Genomic DNA, 21,169 nt, shown 5'->3' with positions numbered 1-21,169 from the left:
CTTTCTTTCTTTCTTTCTTTCTTTCTTTCTTCCTTCCTTCCTTCCTTCTTTTCTTTCTTTCTTTCTTTCTTTCTTTCTTTCTTTCTTTCTTTCTTTTCCTTCCTTCCTTCCTTTCTTCTTCCCTTTCTTTCTCTCTCTCTTCCTTTCTTTGTCTGTCTTTTCTTTCCTTTTTTAAAGCCTACTTCTTTCAACCTATGACTGTTGCTTCTTCCCTTATTGCTCTCTAAGTCAGACAAGTTCTCTTGGTTTCCACTGAGCCTCTCCTGCCTCTTCCCTCCAAGCCTAGCACCATGCCGTGGCTCTGATTCTATTGGACTCCACCTGGTTGGAGCTCTAACATTTTACACTCACAGTTTAAAAGCAGCTGCACATTCTGGCAGCTCACTTATTGCATGTGCTCATGAGAGCTGTGGATGAAGGGCATATAATGCACATTCATGTCCCATCTCTGATCTCCCCAGTCTTGTTCTATCCATACTATGCAAACAAGGAAACCTAGGGAAACTGATACAGAGTTATTAGAAAAATAGGATTTGACCCAAGTCTGCTCAGCTCATCCCTCACCCCACAAGTGACCTCCTGGACCAGGACATTTGGACCATGGTATTCCTCACTTTGTCACTTCCAGAACCTTGATGATCACCCTGAGGTCTTGCAGGTCCTCCCTGGCTTCTGTCTGCTTCCCTGTTATTGCTGTTCTCCACCAAAGGACTCAGCATCTTCCCACACCACTTATGCAGCTGGCAGTCTATCCACTTGGGTGGGGGAAAGAATAAGATCCAATCTCACCCTTAGGAAACTGCCATACTAGTAGGGAGGCAGGTCCTAGCCAAGAGAGGAGTTCACTGTGAACACAGGCAGTAGCTAGGACTAGGGGTCTGTTTTGGGGTAAAGGAGGCCCACATCCAGAGGAGGCAGAGCTTCCACCTGCCCTGCACTAGGAGTGTAGCTCAGGACAGTGAGGGGGTGCCAGGAATGATAGTGGATGTAGAGCAGCTCCTTAGACATTATGCTATATGCTGAGGCAAGGAATCACATAAAAGAATAAACCCCGATTTCCTTTTTTATTAGCCCTTGGGTAGGATTCTGAGGGAGATGAGAATAGCTACCCAGTAAAGTTATAAAAATGACAGTGTGTATGGTGTCTGATATTAGGTTAAGGATACATTTACTAAATGGAATAGATATCATCATCATCACCCTTTAGATTTCTGAGGCTAGGCAAGTGGATTGTAATTTAAAGACTGGCCAAGGAGGGGGAGACCTGAGTCTCAGCTCCACACTAGGCCTCAACCAATCTAGAAAAGTAGCCCTTTACAGGGCGGGCCAGACCTTTGCCTGCGGCCTGCAATGCTGTAGCTCTCCCAGCTCAAGGCTCCATGACATGGGGGAGCGCTGCTTTTCTGCCAGCCTCTAGGCCCTTCCTGCTCTTCTGCTGTGAAGCTCTCATTGGTATTTTTACAGCAAGGAGGAGGTCCATCCCACGCCTGAGATGAATCCTTTGGGGCAGCTGGATAAGATCTAGACTCACAGAGAGCCGATCATTTCCAGAGGGGAGCACACTTACGTGCTGTTGCTAATGACAGTCATCTCTCCTCTCAACCTGTCTTGTCAAGGCACCTGTGATCCACTTCTTCGCCTCATACTCCCAGAGTCTCCAGGAAAATACTTCTTACCTCCACATTCAAAGGAGGGAACTGTAGGCTAACAATTTATCTAAGGTCTCACCAAAGTTAAGAACTGGAACTTGGTTTCCAATCTCCCACCCAAAGACAAACATCCTTTCTTTTTCTTAATATCTAGCACATCAGGGCTAAAAAATGAACATCTCAACCAATTTTTCTGTGTCCAGGTGAGGAGGTTGTGGACATAAGGGAAAGGAGTTTCACATAGCCATGTGAAACAGCAGTAGGCTCCGCTGCCTTGAGATCCAGCTGGCAACACTAAGTGACCACAAGAACTCTGCAGCCAGTGCTCTCTGCAAGCACTCACAGAGGCCACAAGTCCATAGCAGACCTGCTTTAGGGCAAGGCAGGAGCCGGTTTTTATCCCAACTCTGTCCCTGATCTGTGGCACAGAGCTCACACTCCCTTCTGTGCCCCAATTTTCCCGATTAAACAGGGAGAGCTATATTCAGATGTTTGTCTCCAAAGATCCTTCAGTTCTGTTGTTCTGCATGTCAACAAAAATTAAGATTAACAGGTGGCTTTTCCCTGTGAAAAGGGGCAAGTTTCCTCTCCTAATCTTTCTTCAAGCATGTGAGAGCTTCCAGTGTCTCCAGCTCTGCTCAGAGCAGGTCAATGTGCCACCTGCTGGGAATGCCACTTGTATGTTTAGACTCTGGGAGATGGTCCCCGAGAATTAGCCACCAGTTTCTTGGCTTATAGGGCCAAGTTCATGGGGTTAGTCACCTCCTTAGTACCATAACCCAAACATGAATATGGCTATAGCTACATTAACAGACAAATAACTAAAATGGGATGGTGATTGGAACCCACAGGAGGGGAATGGAGGGCTTTTGTTAAGGGCCCTGCAGCCCCTGCAGGCAAATTTCACCCTCCTGACCCAACGTAGTCCTTTGTCTCTTTCTTCAGGCAAGCACTCACCTGCCATGATGAGCTCTTAGAGCTGACTCCTGCTTCTTTGCAGAGTCTAAACTTCCTACAGCAGGTCACACTCTCTGAGTAGCTTCCAGCCTGAGGGGGTGGGTTCTTATTCTCAGCACAGCCTCCTCGTTTACCACTCTTGCTGCTGTCAGCTTCCTGAGACTCCCGCCTGGGGATTGTCTCATATGTGGCTCATTCCCTCCATGACCCCCTTAGGAGCCTGGGGAAGCCACTTGGAAAATTAGATCTGTTCAGACCCCAGGGCTCCAGGGAGCCACATGCAGAAAGGAAGGAGGGAAAGGAGAGGAGGGAGGGGAAAGGATGTCTTCAGCACTTTGGACAGCTCCAGGCCAGCGGCCATCCCCAGGAGGCAGGAAGGACAAGCACCTCAGAAATCAGCATTATTCACTAAGTGCCATCCCCTGTACGGGGAACTACTCACTCAATCCACCAAGACAGATATTACTATTATTACTTCAGTGATAAAGAAAGTATGGCCCAGAGAGATTAGGTATATTTGAACCCAGGGCACAGACCAAATAAGTGATAGGAAGGCTCATCACACCACAATCAGTCTTTGAGAACTAGAGGAAGGTTTTTCTATCTTCCTTTTGGTGTGGACACCTATTTGGAGATATGGCCTCAGTCCAAGGGATTTATAGACTTTCCTCCTCAATCTTCTCTTTCCTACCTAAGGGAAATTAATATTTGTATGTCCCTACTATGTTACTAGCACCATACACACCTCATTTCATGTCACTGGTAGAATAATCCTGTCACCAGTCACTGCAGACATTCTTTATGGGAGGAAGTGGGTACAAAAGAAGCAACTGATGGGACACATGGCTACAGTCTCACCTCCATGGCTCACTGGTGATCTAACTTGCAAGTCATTCTCCATTCATTCTATGTCCTCTTTCCTCTCAGGACAGCTCGGGTGATGCACTTCTTCCCCTGGTGGGCTGACCCAAACCTTCTTTCTTGAAGGATCTGAGATCTGTGTGGTTTGTCTTTACTGGGTTGCCCTGCTTGCCATTGGTCAGAGTGTGGGGAAGGAAGTACCAGGGGGTCCCCCGTTGCATACTGCATTCTTACATAGTCCTCCTGCCCCTGTTGTGAGGCAGAAACTGAATCTCTTGTGATGACCAGGACCTGTTGCATGGGCTCATGTAGGGACTCCTTCTCTGCATATTGATCCAGAGTCTGGAGGAGCCCAAGTGGCCAACAGATAGTTTATTTTCAACTCAGAAGAATTACTGTAGTCTCTGGAAGAAGTAGGTGCTCCAAACCACTAAATCTGAGACCATGGGCAAGGGCAGCAAAGTTTCTTCCTGTGAGTCTGTGGGGTAACAGAGAAAGAGATGCCTCCTGTCTTTCTTCCTTGCCTCCCAGTTCAAGCACCCTGACTACAGGAAGTAACTGGTGTTAGACATATACTGTTCCCTAATGGTGCAGGGCACAGTTTCCCTGCTTATTCTGTAACAGAATTTCAGCCTTTTCAGTCGGATAGTTTGGGGGCTGGGAGAAGAGTCCACCACATCAGTTCCTGTGCAGTAAAATGCTTCCTGAGTGAGCAGCAATGCTCAGCACCACTGTAATAGCTGGGGCACTCTTGTATGACTGTGGTGATAGTTCAGGCAACAGCACCAAGGGTAAGAAAAGCAAATGTATATGTAGCTCTATTCCTAGCTCTGGGAGCAGAAAACAATGCAGCCTCCTCTATGAGGGGAGAGATCTGATGCAATCGACCAGTTAAGCACCTCCCACGTGCCAGTTTGTGGTTACAGCCACGGCCCCTGCTGCTGATAGGTCCGCAGTAAGCAGATGAGCTGTGGTGAGTGGAAGTCCATGTTGCTGCCCTGTGTGGCCTCCATTCTGGCTGCTGTGGCCACTTCAGCTCATTAAACAAACACTGGTGGCAGGGAGAAGCCACTGAGTTATAGCCACAGGTCATCTTGTCCACCTATGTGCTGAGAGCTTCCTGTGTCACAGACACCCTCTGGTGAGCAGTTATGTGGGACGTGTCTATCTTCACATAGAGTCCTGTGGCTTTTCTGACAGGCCAACCACAGTTCATTGAGACCAGTTTTGTTTACACTAAGATGCTGGCCACCTAGACAGTCCAAAAAGCACCCCAGACGATCTCTTCTTCTACCTAAAGTGGGCAGTGAGCTCTGTCCACTGAAGCTCTGTCCCCTGGAAGACTCCTTTCCCCCTCAGTACCGCAGGATCAGCCTTGATTAGAGTTGTAATTCAGCTTCATTTCTGGCTGGTGTCAGAACGTGGTATTGCAATATCCCTCCATAAACCAGGCCATCACCTTTAGCCCTTCCACCAGCTGCTGACAGGGAACTTCCCATAAGCTCATGGGTGTAGGTTTAGAGAAAAATCAGAAAAAACACAGAGATTGGTGCCACCGACCCATATGTCAATTCCAGTAGCAAGGCCACTTGGTGTTCATGGTCAAACATCCATGAGTCTACCAGGACTCAGAGCAAGCCAAAAGGTGCTTTTCAAATGGATAAAGTTGTACACACACACACACACACACACACACACACACACACACACAATTTGCTTTACTTTAAAAATCGTAAGGTTCTAAAATGTGATTCTCTTGACAGAACTTGTATGAGGTTTCATGTGGCGTCTCCATCTGACACAAGTGCTACTGGTTCTGTGGGGTCACAAGCCACAGTGGTGCATGGCTCTTTCTTGCTGCAAACTCTACTTCAAAACGGGCTACGTGATAAACGGGTCAGAGCAATACAACTCCATGTGGTATACATTTTCCTCAATGTTCAAACAGACTCACCAAGCACTATCCCTTTTTATGTGATGGATGGTATAAGGCATCACAACCTGCCTCAGGCTTTATAAAGGACACTGTGACCTGGCTATGGGCCAACTGGACCCCATGTGACAGCTTCTTGAATGTTTGCAGGTTCTCTCTATAGTGTATCACTAGGACATCTAGGGTTCTGACTATCTCCTAAACACCCCATCCAATTAGAAAAATGACATCAGTATAATCAGACAGTATGATGTTCTGTGGATATCAAGCTAATCCAAGGTCCCTTTGAGCCCTATTATGACAGGGAATCGGAGAGTAACATAGCTCTGGGGACAAAACAAATAAAGGCATGCCATTGTCCTACATAATCTGATTTTCCCTACTGATATAAATGGAAAAGAAAATATTTGCTCAGCCGGTGGCTCCAGACCAGGTGTCAGGGTCTGTGCTGACTCCCTCCAGTAGGATAGGTGAATGACAGCATCTCTCAGCTTCACCCTCTGGTTACGTGTGGGATAATGGAATTTATTCTCCGGGACCCACCTGGCTGCCGCACAAGTCAAAATGCAAGTGAAGGGGATGTAACAAGAAGAACTACCCCGTATCTCTCACATCTTTGATGTGGACATTCATTGCTGCGGGTCTCCAGCAGATACGTTACTGCTTTTGCTATGCTTTCTGGGCAGAGGAGCAGTAAGTAGGTGGCAGTTTACAGACATTTACTTAATCCAACAATCCACAGGGTGGGGAAGCAATGTGAGGACTCTGGTAGCTGTTGTGTGTCTCCTCCCAGCATTCATTCTGGAGATGGGGAAATGACCACAGGGTGGGGCAGAATCCCACTGGCCCCTCATTTGAAAGGACGCAGGGGAAGACTGCACTTCACCTGGCCTTCCTATTCTATCAGCGGCCCTCAGGACAGTCTGGTTCTCTCGTCATCAGGGACAGTAAGAGCCAGTGTCTGGTAACCTCCGGGATGGTCTGAGTCTTTCCTCAGAAGACTGTTGTCCTGGAAAATGCCACACGTCCCCCTTGGAGGGAGATTTATGTTGTGCACTTTCCTCAGAGGAATGTAGACTCCACCTCCCCTCTCTAACCAAGGGCTTTGAGCCTCAGGAACTGATCAGTCTAAGAACTGATTAAGAAGCGAGACACACACTACTATAAGACAAGATGGTTTCTTTTTGTATGTGTCAAGCACAGTCTTAGAAGGCATCCATCTATCCCCCCTGTCCAGAGTCACTGTGATTGTTAATGACGCCCATGGATCACTGAAACACTCCAGTAACTGCTCCATACCTGCAGCTTATGGTGATCATTGTGCCTACCTATTTGCTTCTGATGGTCAAATGCTTCTATCCATCTGGACTCCCATTACCACAGCATGCCTGCTCCTCTGAGCCTCCAGAGGCTTCCCAGTTACTGCTTCAAGAAGGTTCTGAAATGTCACCTTCATCCCATGAAACTCCCTGGGTCTAAACTCCAATTAGCTGAGTGGATAATTAAAACTATTCCCTAGTGATCAAATCAAAATACTCCCAAATCCAGCTAGAGCGCCATATCTGTGAACAAGCCCAGTCAAGTTGTAATTTTCCCCCTTGTTTAAATCCTTGCAATACTGACACAAATTGACCAGGCCTTATAGCCTTTTATTGTGTAGACTATCAATTTAGGATACAGATCTTGGGCTTTTCCTCTAGGCTGGGCTGGGCTGGGCTGGGCTAACCCTGGCTGTGGCCTGCCAGCAGTAGGGATGACAAAGGAGCGCAGATATTGTGAACCACTATCCCAGATGCCAACCCTGCGAGGCTTTTATGAAGAAACGTCAGGAGAGGCTGCCTCTGCTGGCAAAGGGGATTCAGGGAAATTTGTGGATTCCACATTCTCAGCTCCATTCGTGTCCTCCCAAATATCTGTATGCCATGCCTTGGGGTGCCACTGCTTCCCCGCCAATGCCCTTCCTTTAGTATAAGAGATGGGGGAAGGCTGTCATTTTACCATCGATCCCAGGTGTGGGCGTCAGTCATCCTCTACCCATGCCTCCAGGACACGAGGAACTGTCGAGCTGTCATGGAACCCTTCTTTTGTTCATGTGCTCTTAATTACGCAGTCATAATTTTAAATCTCTTCTTCCCTATATATATTTATGCATAATGGTGAGGGACAGGCTGCACATAGGATGGTATGTGCCATATAGCCTAAGCACGTGGTAAGATGTAAGTTACACAGCCGTGTAACTCTATGATGGTCACACAACCATGAAACTGCCTAAGGCCATGCTTCTTAGAATGTATCCCTATCTTTTAATGACATATGACTGTAAATACATCTCCAGCTGTAGGCGAGGCCAGCTGCCTCCACTGTTATTACAGTCAGTATCATTGCTGAAGGGGCTAAGTGCCACAGCCATGCACTATCCCAAGTCTGGCTGACCTTCAAACCCACATAAACTCCATCCTGTATGACCGCCAGCAATCATTTTCTTTATCTTGTTTCCCTCCACTAGAGATTGTCCTTATATTGCACAAATATCGGACTAACTCAAGTCCACAATTGCATTTGGAGGTTCTATTTCTTAGGCTACTCTTGGCATGAGTCAGCGTTCTTGTGTAGCCAAATTGGGGTAGCTTGAGAGGCCTTGTTCACACAGGTGGTGGTGCCATAAAGAACATGGCAGTGATTAAGGATCATGGTAGCAGAACTGTTGCCTCTCCAGGTCCAAAGGGTTTCAGGAAGGGAGATCTCAGGAGCCCAGAAGAGAGTTGGCTGCATCCAAAGAAGCAGTGACTTTTGGTGAAAGGACACAACCAGACTGCAGTGTCCCTGTTGGGGAGAATTCAGAGAAATAGAAATCCAAGTCCTCTGGCCTTCTAATATGCTGCTAGAGCTTCTCACTGGCCAAACCTAGCAGGTCCCAGAGACACAAGGTCCCCTGGATACTGTCTGCACTGGTCAGCCTCTTCTGCCTGGAAAAGCAAGTAAGGGCAAAGGGCAATGTGAATGGAAGACCTAGGCACAGCTTCTCTCCATAGAAGGCAAGAGGCAGGGTGCATGTAGTCCTTCCTGGCCAAGAAGGGAAAGTCCTTCTCTGGAGCAGGTGGAGGGAACATCTAAGGAGAAAGCAATGCAGAAGCAAATGTGCAGAGATCAGGGTTGTGGGGTGCATGCTGATGTGGGCTACCTGCTTAGCAGGTCAGTGCCATCATGACCAACTGACAGGCAGGTCTGGACTCAGACCCTGGGCCCAAATTTCCAGTGTTAATCTGGGAGATACCCTATTTCTGGAGTCTGTCCATCTTCCACTGAGGCATCTCCCACTTTGGACACCCAGAGACCTCTGGAGACTCCCAATACAGTGGTCCATGCTGGGGTGGCTAACCCTAGCTAAGGCCCAGCTCAGCATCATACCCTGTTGTCCACCCAGCATCCATGGCTGGGGGCCTTGATCTCACCAGCTTATGTGAGCAGAGTCACCCTGTAGCCAGCTTCCCTGCATGTCCAGGCCTGCAAGCCACTGTCAGTAGCAGCTTTGACAGAATAAAGAACAAGGCGGTCACAGACGGCAGAAGAGAGGACCTTTTCTCTGAAGTACTGGCAAGGAAGACTTCAAGAAGGAGGTACCATGTGACTACATCTGGAGTATGTATGGCAGCTCACCGGGTGGAGAGGAGAGGAAAGTGCATGAGAAGGCAGGATTCCCAAGTGTGTGGAGGCATAGAGAATGCCATGTTTCCTGTGGCTGGGAGCATGGAAGGGGATGAGGCTGCAGGAATCTACAAGAACCAAATGAAAAAGGGATTTAAAGACCAGGCTTGGGAATTTAGATTGTATCCTAAAGAGAAAGGGCAGGTATCTGCAGGGCTTATGTAGGGTGATGGGTCTCAGTCTGCATTTTCCAGGTGTTGCCACTATACTCGTTTTATAGAAGAGGGAACTGAGACTCAGGGCAGGTATGTAAGGCACATATTAGCTCTTTGAACTCTTGGGGAGACCAGTAGAGTGGTGTTATGCTTAGTTACCTAATGATGGAGAACCATCTTCAACATAGAGGCCTAATATAGCAATCACCACTCATTATGCTCAGGGACCTGCAGTTTAGGCAGGGCTGGGCAGGGCTGGGCAGGGAAGTATGTCTCAGTGCTGTGTGCATCCATGGGGCAGCTTATTGAGGCGCGGTGTAGAGCAGGACATGACTAGGGCTGGGGCACAATTCCCCGACAGAGTGCTCAGGTTGCCGATTGGTCTCCTCAGTCCTGGAAGAGACTGAGAAACAACCAATAGATTAGGGCTGAGACCAACAGGTGGCACGCAGATGCTCTGGCAAGTCTCAGGAGGCAGTTCCGCTTTTGTCCTCTGTCTCCTCTGTCTCTGGCTCCTCCAAGGGTGTTAAAGGCCACTGCCTGTCCCCCAGAAAAATGGAGGCCTTTGCCTGAGAAAGGAGGTTTAAGTGGGCTCTGTGCCAACTCATCAAAGGACAGGTGCTCTCATGGGATCTCCACCCACATTTGCACAGCTCCACGGCTGAGCTACTCTCTGTGGGGCCACTTGGCTGTTAACGTTTCCATCTTGCTGAGTGAGATGCCTGCCTCGCTCTGACCTCAGTATCCTGGTTCCTGTTCCACACTCTGCCTACTCCTCCCTCAGCCCCACAGAGCCAAGGAGCAGCAACAAACAGACAGCAGGAGTAAATGATACCAGTGGGGCCTTCGTAAACATGCACAGTACGACTTAGGACTCTTCTAGGTGCTTGGCATGTAATGACCCATGTAACCATCACACTCCCGCAAGACAGGATGGACTTTCCCTGTCTTGTTCTCTGCTGGTCCCCAAGACCCCGAGTGGCACATATTAGACATAAATAAGTATGTGTTGAATTGTTGTCCTCATTTGGCTGGTGAGAAAACAAAAACACAGAGAGGTGATTTGCTGAAGATCACATAGCCCTCAGGTGACAGAGATGGGATTTCGAACCAGGGAGTCCAGCTCCAAACACCACACTCTCAATCTTCATATGTGTGTCAGCCCCTTATCTTTTCTTTTCCCAGGAAAATGTCTCCTAACTCTTGCCTGTTCTCTGGAGAGTTAATAACAAGGAGACAATACAAGTGGTAATGCTATGGCATGGTGGGATACTCTCACTGTGCATAAACTTCATTACAACGTCACAGTGGAAGGTTCAGAGGGTCAGAACCTTATCCCCTGCCTTATTCACTGATGTGCCCCAAAGCCAAGTCTGGCACATACTATATCCATAATAGATATATAAGAAACTAGGTAACTTTATGGATAAAGGGTAGAGGTTCAGAAACCTTTAAAAACTTATCCTAGGTGCAGAATTAGTACATGACAGAGCCCTGACTTGGAATCAGTCTCTCTGCTTCCAAAGACTGATTGTACCATGCTGCTTGGCTTCTCTGTGCTTCAGTTTCCTCATCAGTTAAATAGGATCTTAAGGCGGAAGGCTTCTGTGCAGGCAAAGAATATAATGGAGTGAAAGTGCCCTGCCAACAGGAAAGAGGTGCACATGTGCGGCCTTCTCTGTTTCTTTCTCTGTGTTAGATGCCTGTGCAGGGCCTGGTGCAGAGTAGGAGCCAGGAGTGCTATGGTAAGAGGCCTGCTGGAAGTGAGAGATGCCTACAGGATATGAGTGAACCTGGGATAGAGGGGTGGATGGAAGAATGAATGGATGGATGGATAGACGGATGGACGGGTGGATGGATGGGTGGATGGGCGGATGAATAGACAGAAGGTTGGACGGGTGGGTGGGTGGGTGGAGCAATGGATGGATGGATCATAGTTGGATGGGTAGGTAGGTGGGAACATGGAAGGATGATGAAGGATGTAAGTAAATAAATGCCTTTTTGAAGAAAAAGAGCACGGCCTCTGGATAGTGTTTTAGTCTTTGTCCAGCAGAGGGCACCAAGGCTCCAATAACTGGCCTCTGCTAGCGCACTTGGCAGTGAAAAGTGTTCTGCAGGGGAGTGTACCTGCAGTCGGAGTGGGGCTTCACCTGCAGTTTGTTGGCATCTCCAACAGGCGGAAAGGTCAAGACACAGAGGACCAGCTCAGAGTTCACGTGGGACGGGGCAAGTTGCAAAATCATAGGCTTAGCAACAGAGCCATAACCATCGCCAATATGGGGCCTCGAAGAAAGAGATCACACCCAGAGCCCAGTTCCCTTTTACAAAACAGAGAAACAGTTGCACTTTCTGTACTAGGACTAAATGAGAGGCCTGTGTCAGGGTAGCTGGTATACTGGGGGTCCTTGACACTTCAGGTGAGGCATTTGGGACCACGTGACCCCAGGCCACCAGCCAGTATGAAGTGGGATGTAAAGGCGTCAGTCTCTGAAGAGCCTAGTGAGTTTTCTGTGAGAATGGAGGAAACTCTATTAGAATGGAAGCAGTCTCTGAGGGATGACGATGGTCTGAAGGGTGGGGGAGCTGCTGGGAGGCCAGGCAAAACTGCTGCAGACTCAGGAGGCTGGGCTGGGTGAGCCCACCCTGCCACCCTGTGGAGACCAAATGCACACTGCACCACCCACTCAGAGCCCCAGGTGCAAGGTGGTAATGTGGGAAATTAATAGCTTACTGCGGAACTTGACTTTCACCTCCCCAGTGGCTGGGTGTGAATTTGCCATCTTAACGGGGTGTTAGGAGGCTGAATTTTCCCTTTGGTGGTTATTTTATATGCTGCTGTCATTCCCAATTTCTGCCAGGGATTTATCATAGGGACAAGGCCTAGCTGAACTGCCTCAGAAAAAACTTGTGGGCTCAGGAGTTTCCCTGGAGAAACCCAAACTCAGCTCCACACGGCCTCAAAAAAACAAGCAGAGCAGGGCATGGTGGCACATGCCCATAATCCCAGATCTCTGGGAGGTTAAGACCAGAGGATCGAAAGTTGTGCTCAGCCCAGACAACTTAGCAACTTAATGAGAACCTGTCTCAAAATAAAACATTTTAAAAGGTCAGTGTGCAGTATTGCATGTTTATATCTGTTTTCATGAGAAGCCACTTTGAAGATATCAATATGTAATACAACCACCATTGTTAATTCCCTACCACTTTGTTTGTAACTCTGTATTGTCTGTATTGTGCTTGTGATATGTTGTAAAATGTTGTATGTCTGTTAATGTTTCCCTCCTTTTATCTTTAAAATAAAAAAAAAAAAAAAAAAGAAAAGGTCAGTGTGAAGGCCCTGGGTTCAATCTCTACTTACTCTGCCCCAAGGCATCAAAAAATAACCTTGAGCTGAGTTACCCCAACGGTGGCTATGCTGATCTGAGGGAAAGGTCAGTCTGGCCCAGAACACAAAGTGGCAAGTAGGCTTCCGGATGCAAGCTGGGTCCTCTGGCTTGCTGAGAGCAGATCTGGAGACTGGTCAAGGGCCACACAGAAAGATCCTTTTGTGGTTTGTTTGTTTGTTTGTTTGTTTGTACCGGAAATCAAACTCAGGACCTTGAGCTTGCCAGGTAAGCGCTTGTGCTACTGAGCTACATCCTCGGCCCAGAAAGATCGTTTTGGTCTGTCCTTTTTCTTCTCATCAGGCAGTTTCCAGACCTACTGAAGTGCTGCAGGCCACTGTAGAGATGAGCAGGTCACAGCCACCCTGGTCTAAACCTTCTCCTGCTGGGGCTGCAGCCAATACCACCCTTGTACTTCAACAGCCCCAGTGCCTCTCACCCAGAGCCAGGCAATATTTCCTGCCACCAGGAGGGTTTGCCCTTCCACCAGCAGTGCCTGGCTGGGCTCCCTATCCCCGGCTCAGACAAGATCTTTGTGTTCATCTCAAATAAATCTCCTCTGGTGCATCCTATTCACTAGCCCAGCGCGTGGAGATGTACACATCTGTGCATCCGCGGGATTTATGTTCTCTGGCCTCCTATTTGGTGCCAGCTGTGTTTCTGATGCCAGTGAGACAAGGATGACTTTCCTTGGGGATGGCAGTGTTTGGAACCTGGCGGAGGGGAGAGCAGCTGTCTCTGGAATGGGATCTGGCAAACCCCGGCCCTCTGTCTTCATGCACCTTAGGTGGGCGAGCTGACCTCTGCTACTTCACCCCAAGCCCCAGCTAAATAATAAAGTCAGACAGAAGCAACAGAGAGCAGGTTGGCAGGGAGCTGCCAGTGGAATAGAGCCAACAGCACATAGCAAGGAGCTGATGGGAGAATTCAGAAACCATCACAGCAGTGTGGCGGGAAGGGGAGCCACACTTGTCAAATGGAATTTGCAGCCTGAAGCACTGTCCAGTTGCTCTCCATGGCTCCAGTGCCCCAGCAGGCAGGGCTGGTACTGTGTCTGTAGACTTCACCCAGGGCCAGGAACAGGACTGAGCCCATAGCACTGACACTGGGGTGTGGAGGAGCCCACACTGGCCCAGCGCTGCAGGGGCTGTGGGTGGGGAGCCAGGAAGGAAGCAGATCCTCTTCTGTGCTGATAAACCACCAGCCAGGACCTGCAGACAGGCTGGCCTGTCACAACTTACTCTGACACCCAGGGCTACCTTTTGGGAATCTTCTTGCTTCCTTCGGGGTTGCCACATGGCCCCACTCCCAAAATGCCAGACCAGGAACTCTGACTCCAGTGTGGTTCCTGTTGGGAGAGCAGGTCTGACGCACTTTATTTCTCTTGAGCCTTTTCCAAGACCAGGACTGGCTGCCAATGGTCTGCTTCCACAGGCTAACTCCACAGCTCCGCACTCTGCCAGTTCTTCAAACATGGGTTGTCACAGTGGGTAGAGGATAATATGGTGGGTCAGATTTGTGCTGAGCTGAAAGTTCTGCTTCTGACTGGCCTGTGACCTCAGGAGCCTGAGGCTCCCCACCTGCGAGAGAGAGGATCATGTGCTGGTCTCCCGGGTGGCTAAGAGGTTAGTGTAGGGTGACAGGCATACCTGGCATTGTGGATGCCTAGCAAATGTCTGCCAGATCTAGACCCCAGGAAGCATTGGCACAGACTGTGAGGTATGGACTCTGCAGGCTGGGTGGGGATTAAGCCAGCTCCAAAGCCATGGGTGGGTCAGAATTCTCTCCCAGCTGAATCTTGTTCTGCATCCACATGGGGAGCGTTCCAAGGGCCAGGCTGGGGCCAGAGGCTTGCAATTAAGGCAGGAGTAGACTCCAAAGAGAGGAAACGGTCTTCAGGTGCCTGCAGCTGTGCCCAGCTGCATGTGTGTGTGTGTGTATGTGTGCATGCGGACAAGTGCACGTGCACGCACACGGGGCAGGGCTGCTTGTGGAGCCGATGCCTGTCCTCCGAGGTGGGCTGTGGCAGCATTTCCACCATCTGAATGCCACAGCTCACTTTCTGAGTCTTCTTTGAGACAGAGGCAGCCAGCTGGGCCCAACATGCTTTCTGGAGTCAGACTCATAGCCGCTGTTTCCATCACAGGGAGGAGCCTGGCTCTGGCAGGGCCTGCGTGGCATCAGCTCCCAGCTCCCATTCCCCAGCCAGGGCATGAGCAAGAAGGGGAGCTCTGAGCGGGGGTAGGGGAGCTCTGAGCGGTGGGGAGCTAGAACCACTGGTGTCAGGAAGGACAAGGCCGCAAAGTTGGGGGGAGTTGGGGGTCAGTGATCTCATAGTAGTGAGGTGAGAGGTGGGAAGCAGAATTCAGGGCAAAGCTGTCAGTCAGGGAAGAGGCAGGAAGCCAGCGAGCAGGGCAGAAGAAGAGATGAACATCATGGAGTCTCAAACAAGAGAAACAGAAAAGGGGAGAGATAGAGTCAGAGATGAAAGATTACGATAAGAAGTAAATGTTGGGAGATGAAAATAAAGTCATAAAAAGAGGAAGGAGAGGGAAAGACTGTAATTAGAGGCAGAGAGATAAGAGTATATGATAAAGACAAGTAGCAAATAAAAGGATGTGTGTCAGGGACAAGAGGCTGGAGAGGATGGAGCCTGGAGGAGACTGAGAATCCATCTTCTCCAACCCTTTCCTTATTTTCTGGATGTGAAAGCTGAGACCCAACAGATCAGTGGCAGAATGAAGTGAAAAGAAGGTGGAAGGAGAAAGAAACTTGAAGGAAAGATGAGAGATGGACAGAAAGCTCCAAAGGTGGAGAGAGAGGAAGAGACAGGAGAGAAAAGAGGCCAGGTCAGAAAGGCAGAGGCCCAGACACCCAGAGCAGTAAACACCAGACCCCTCCCTGTCCGGTGGCTCTGCCAGCTTCTAGCAGACTCCAGGCCTCCTGCCTGACCCAGGGTGACATGTCAGCTGACACAGGATTTCCATCTGTGCGCTTTGCTGTCTGGCCCAGTGATGTAGTCCTCAGAGCCCTTCTAACCAGAAACAGGGAATGAAAAGGACACAGTTTTAGAGGGGGTACCTAAGAAATGCCAGCCATGTACCACAGACATGAGGCATCTCAACCTTTTTTTTTTTTGGTACTGGGAATCGAACTCAGGACTTTGTGCTTGCCAGGCAGGCGCTTGTGTGACTGAGCTATATCCCCAGCCCAAGGCATCTCAACCTGAGATCACCCAGCATAGGGCATCAGCGCTGTGCCAGTGAGGGTACAGAACAATGATGAAGCTCCCAGCATGCTCAAGCACCATCAGTGAACTTGACTTAGGCAGAAAAAGAAGCAGACTATGCATTTTAGAGGAAGGGCCTTAAGTCAAGAGTCTCATCTCACAATCCATCCTTAAAGTTCCCAGATTTTAGTGAGAGTTCTTAATTATATTTTCATTTAATCAGCAATATTTAAAAGCTCTGTCCAATCATAAAAACAAATGATTTTCTTTCTAATGACGATTCAAAATTAAAAGACGTTTTCATAGAATAAGACACAACTTTCTGAAGTCAAGGTTACTCATGAAAGACTGAGCATCACGAGCGTTGGACCGCTGTCTACTTCCCCTGTGTCAAGTCCTGGGACAGCGTGGGCTGTCAGCGCACAGGCAGGGCGAGGAGGTGCGCACACACAGGCGGCAGTGGTTGTGATGGGCGTGTGGTTGCACGCGATAAAGAAATGAATACAGCCGATCAAAAAATACAGGAAGGTTTAACATGTTTAAAACTGTATTACAGTGAGAGACACATTGCCCATCAGTCCTCAAAAATTTCTCCCTTTGTTTAAATACACTTATCCCATCGTCCTTGCCACCTTCTGAAGCAGTTCTGGAAGTCCTCTTTCATGGGTGTCTTTAGTTGTGCTGTTGTGGAAGCTGAGATGTCCTGAATCGATTCAAAACATCAATCTTTTAAGGTCATTTTGACTTTGGAGGAGAGCCAGAAATCCCACAGCGCTCGATCTGATGAACAAGGTGGATGAGAACACACTGTTCTGTTTCTACAAGGCTGCCTTTCTGTTGGATGGTGCTCAGCAGCAGCATTTACCATATATATATATATTTTTTTTTGTTTTTGTTTTTGTTTTTTTTTGTTTTTTTTTGTTGTTGTTGTTTTTCTTCTAGTACCAGAAATTGAACTCACGACCTTGCGCTTGCCAAGCAGGCACTGTGCCACTGAGCTAAATCCCCAGCCCCATATATATATATATTTTTTTTCACACCTCATAGTTATGAAAGAATACTTCCAGAACTGTTGAAGACCACTACAAAGTGGCTCTGAGCAGGATTTAATATTAACCAATTAGCTTTCCGTGTTCACTTGTGACTCTGTCTAAGGCCTAAGCTCCTTATCTGGAAATGGCGAACTCGTAGTAAGTGAACCTCTGTGAGTCACTAATCCCTGCTAGAACCTGTAGTGCTGCATGAAGCCAGGAAGTCTCAAAGGACAAGACAAGATCACAGCCAAGGACACTTGGGTCAGATCTAAACTAGATGAAGACTACAGTCTCAGGCATCTCATTCTTCAGTGGATTAACTTCATACCTTACTTAGAGAAGCCCTGGAGTGCTTCTGCCCTTCTTGAGTACTCCCCTCCCTTCTTCTGATAACTGAATAAATATGGGCGACCCAGAGAAGGTTGTGGTCTTAGCCCAGAGAGAATCTGGAATTCTGTGAGAGGGCTTTGATCCTCCTAGGGCCCTGAAATCATTCCATTTGCCTCTTTTTATTTAGCTTTCGCTGTACACTCATTCAGGAGATTGCAGACCTGGTCAGCCTGCAATAACTAAGGGATATTATTATCCCCATACACAACTATTTCAGAAAGTGGCAAGGAGAATGTGATAAGTGCATTCAAAACAAGGGGGAATATTTTGAGGGGAATTAATGGCAATGTGTCTTTTATTGTAATAACGTTTTTAAAAAATCTAAACATTCACCATATATTTCAGTCAGCCCTTGCATATCAAAATGATAGAAGCCAGGCTCCCCATTGTTATGGAGGAGAGGTTCAAGTCTGGAAAAAGAAAAAAGAACCACCCCACTGGTGTTGGATTTAAACTGGCAGCGGTGGTGTGAACTAGTGGGAGATATGCTCTCTAGCTCTCTCCACTGAAAGGGCTCAAAGCCATAAGCACTTGAATCTTGTCTTCTAAAAGGAGTTGGAGCCCCTTGTAGAAAGGGTTGATTGCAGGCCTGGCACAGGGAAAGTACAAGAGCCTGGAATGGAAAAACTTGCTGTGCCAGAAAAGACGGGTATGCTCAAAGAATAGGGGGCATGTCAATAAGACCTAGAAGGTGCCCTGTAGGAGCTCCCACAGGGCAGATCTAGATCTCTCTGTGCATCAAAATAAATAATGACAGTAACAGATTTTAAGTCCTTGAATGAAATAAGAAACCATGAGTCCAAGCTGTGAGAGAGGAAGGAAGAGGGGAAGGAACATTTGAAGCAGCACGGGACACTTATACAGTCTCAAAATACCTCCCTGTGGCATACTTACTCATCACTGTGAGAAAGGGATCATTTTCTGCGGTGATTGTGCTGTGGAGAACCCTGGCAAACATGCTCTGAGAGATCAAAGTGCACATCGCTGGGGATGGGACAAGTGGAAATCACATGCCACCTGACAGGAGGCAGTGGGAATACGGCAGCCTCTGGAATGTTCCTGTGGAAGATCCCAAGCTTGAATGGAATCATGAGCAGACAGCAGACAAGCCAAAAGTGAAGGGCGTTCTACAGCGAACTGCCCTGTAATCTTCAAGACCACGGGAGCCAAGGCACTGCTTCGCACGAAGGAGACCAGGACTGACAGCACCAGACTCTGAACAGGATCTCTTGGTTGTGGGGGATGATAATGGGACAACTGCAGAAACCTGCCTGGGGCCTCAGGGGCAGGGGAGGGCAATGTGTCCCTGTTTGGTTCCTGACTTGGATGGTCCTATTGTGTTTACATAGGAACAGGTCTTTGTAGGAAACACTAGAAGATTTGTTAGGAAAAAATAAATTCTCTATATTCTACTTGCAGCTTTCTGTATATTTGAAATCATTAATTTTTTTAAAAAAAATCTGCCCACAGTGAAACTCTCATGACAGAGTTTTTCATAGAAGTGATACCAAACCTTCAAGGAATGAATTATACCTAATTTTTACAACTCTGCCATACCAAAATCAAAAGCAATGTGGTAGAGGAAAATTCTAAGTTCACAGAACCTCAAATAAAATATAAGCTAGGTCTAGGGCACCAACCTCCAGAAGCTGTGGTTTGTTTGTCTTTGTTTTTTTTTGAGGCAGGATCTTGCTCTGTAATTCAGACTGGCCTTGAACTCACTGTCTACCCCAGCCTGCCTCAGACTCATGGAGATCCTCCTCCTTCAGCCTCTGGAGTGCTGGGGCCTTTCTTGAGAGTCAGTGGCCAGCTCTCTCCCTGCCTCCTCTCGATTTTTTTCTGTGGGGGTAGGTACTGGGAATTGAACTCAGGACCTTGTGCTTGGCAGGCAGACGCTTTTGCTGTTGAGCTATATCCCCAGCCCTTGCCCTGCCTCCTCTCTTGCCCTGCAACAAGGGATATGCTGCCTCAGAGGCCTCTGGGGCCAATAAGGAAACTCCTGGGAGGGGGAGAGAGCACAAGAAGGGGGAGCCTGGAGCCAGCTCTCCTCCGGGAGGTCCATCCCAGGCTACCCCAGCATTGCCTGTTTGGGCCTCCTCCTGTGTAAAACTAGCCATGCTCCCCTTATGTTACTGAAGTTACTACTTTGAGTTTTCTATCATTCACAGCCCTGAATCTAGTCCTAATTTATATTTAACAATAATAGATTAAAGGACAAAACTAATATTTCATCAATAAAGTTCGATATCCATTTATGATTGAAATAAAAGACTTAGCAAATCTGAAAGAGGAAAACTTTCTTGACTTCATAAAGAATAACTATAAATCCCCCTCAAAAAACTCCATATTCAATAGTGAACTTTTTAAAAACTCCCTTTAAAACCCAGAGGACAAAAATGTCTGCTGTCAGGACTTCTATTAAATTCTGTTCTGAAGTCTCCAGTCAGCAAAATAAGGAGAAGGAATAATACATAAAAAGATATGAAAGGGAAAAACAAAACTCATTGCTTGCAGGTGATATGATTATCCACATAGATTCTACAAATAATCTATAAATTATTAAAATAATAGTTTAGCAAGATGCATGCCTATCAGATAAATATATAAAAAGCAGTTGCATTTGTATATATCTGCAACATAAATTTCAAAAATATAATTTTAGTTAGGTGTGGTGGCACACACCTGGAATCCCAGCACTTGGGAAGCTGAGGCAGGAGGATTGCTGCAAGTTCGAGGCTAGCTTGGGCTACACAGTGAGTTCAGGGGCAGCCTGAACTGTACAGTGAGACCCTCTCTCAAAAAACCAAAAACAAACAAACATGATTTTATTAAAGATGTATTTACATCCAGGTAAGTGTTACACCCTCTAATCCCAGATACTTAGGAAGCTAAAACAGAAGGATTGTAAATTTGAGACCAGTCTAGGCAACTTAAGGAGACCTTGTCTCAAAAATTAAATAAATAATAAAAAGGTCTGGGAAAGTAGTTCAGTGACAGGGCACCCCAGGCTCAATTCAAATACCTCCCTCACAAGTATTATTGATATACCTTGAAAGAAATTTAAGGGTAAACAGGCGAGCCTTTCTTCTTGGGGGCTGGGGATTTAGCTCAGCAGCACAGCACTTGCCTGACAAGCAAGAGGTTGTGAGTTTGATTCCCAGTATAGGAAAAAAACCAAAAAACAAAACAAAACAAAACAAAAAACCAGGAGAACCTTTACATGGAGAAATAGTTTATTAATTTTTTTTTATGGAGAAAGATTTTAAACTTTATTAAAATGATCAACTATTAAATAATAGATTTATAGATTCTACATCTTTCTAATCCAAATTCCAGCAGCTCTCTTGGGGAATTTTGCAAATCAGTTCCATAGAGACTTTAAAAGAAATAGATCAGCAAAAGTCTAAGATGCCAAAGTAAGGCGAGGCAGCCTGCCCTACAAGCTAGTGAGACTGTTATAAGCCATAGAAATTAAGAAAGTGTGGTGTTGAGGTAGGTGGTAAATAGCAAAGGGACGCACTAGAGACCCCAGAAATCAACCTCTGTACATATGCAAACTTGACAAATATCTTCTGCGTTGCAGATGACGGAAGAATTACTCACTGTAATGCTAAGGACCCTGCTTATCTTGATGGAAAAAGGGAAAGCTGCTGATCTGCACCTTACCCCAAACACAGCAATCAATTTCAGATGGATTAAGGTCCTAACGTGGGAGAGCTAACTTTGTTGTTAATTTAAGGAGAAAATATGGGCACATTTCTTTATGAACTTACAGAAGAGCTTAAGACATTAAGATGAAAATCTAAATGGAAACTGCAATAAATTTGACAAGAACTTCTGTTTATCCAAAGAGGTCATAAAGAAAGCAAAAAT

At 47.2% G+C, this 21,169-nt stretch overlaps 1 protein-coding gene across 1 annotated transcript in view; it reads right to left on the bottom strand.

The window, feature by feature from the left end:
• The window catches only part of LOC102014769 (olfactory guanylyl cyclase GC-D-like), a 96,033-nt gene that overhangs the window by 32,156 nt on the left and 42,708 nt on the right, over positions 1–21,169 (bottom strand).

Source organism: Chinchilla lanigera, unplaced genomic scaffold, assembly GCF_000276665.1.
Source record: "Chinchilla lanigera isolate Chin_1 unplaced genomic scaffold, ChiLan1.0 scaffold00013, whole genome shotgun sequence".
Classification (NCBI taxonomy): domain Eukaryota; kingdom Metazoa; phylum Chordata; class Mammalia; order Rodentia; family Chinchillidae; genus Chinchilla; species Chinchilla lanigera.
Note: the sequence above shows the minus strand (reverse complement) of the source record. Positions and strands in the feature narration are given on the sequence as shown.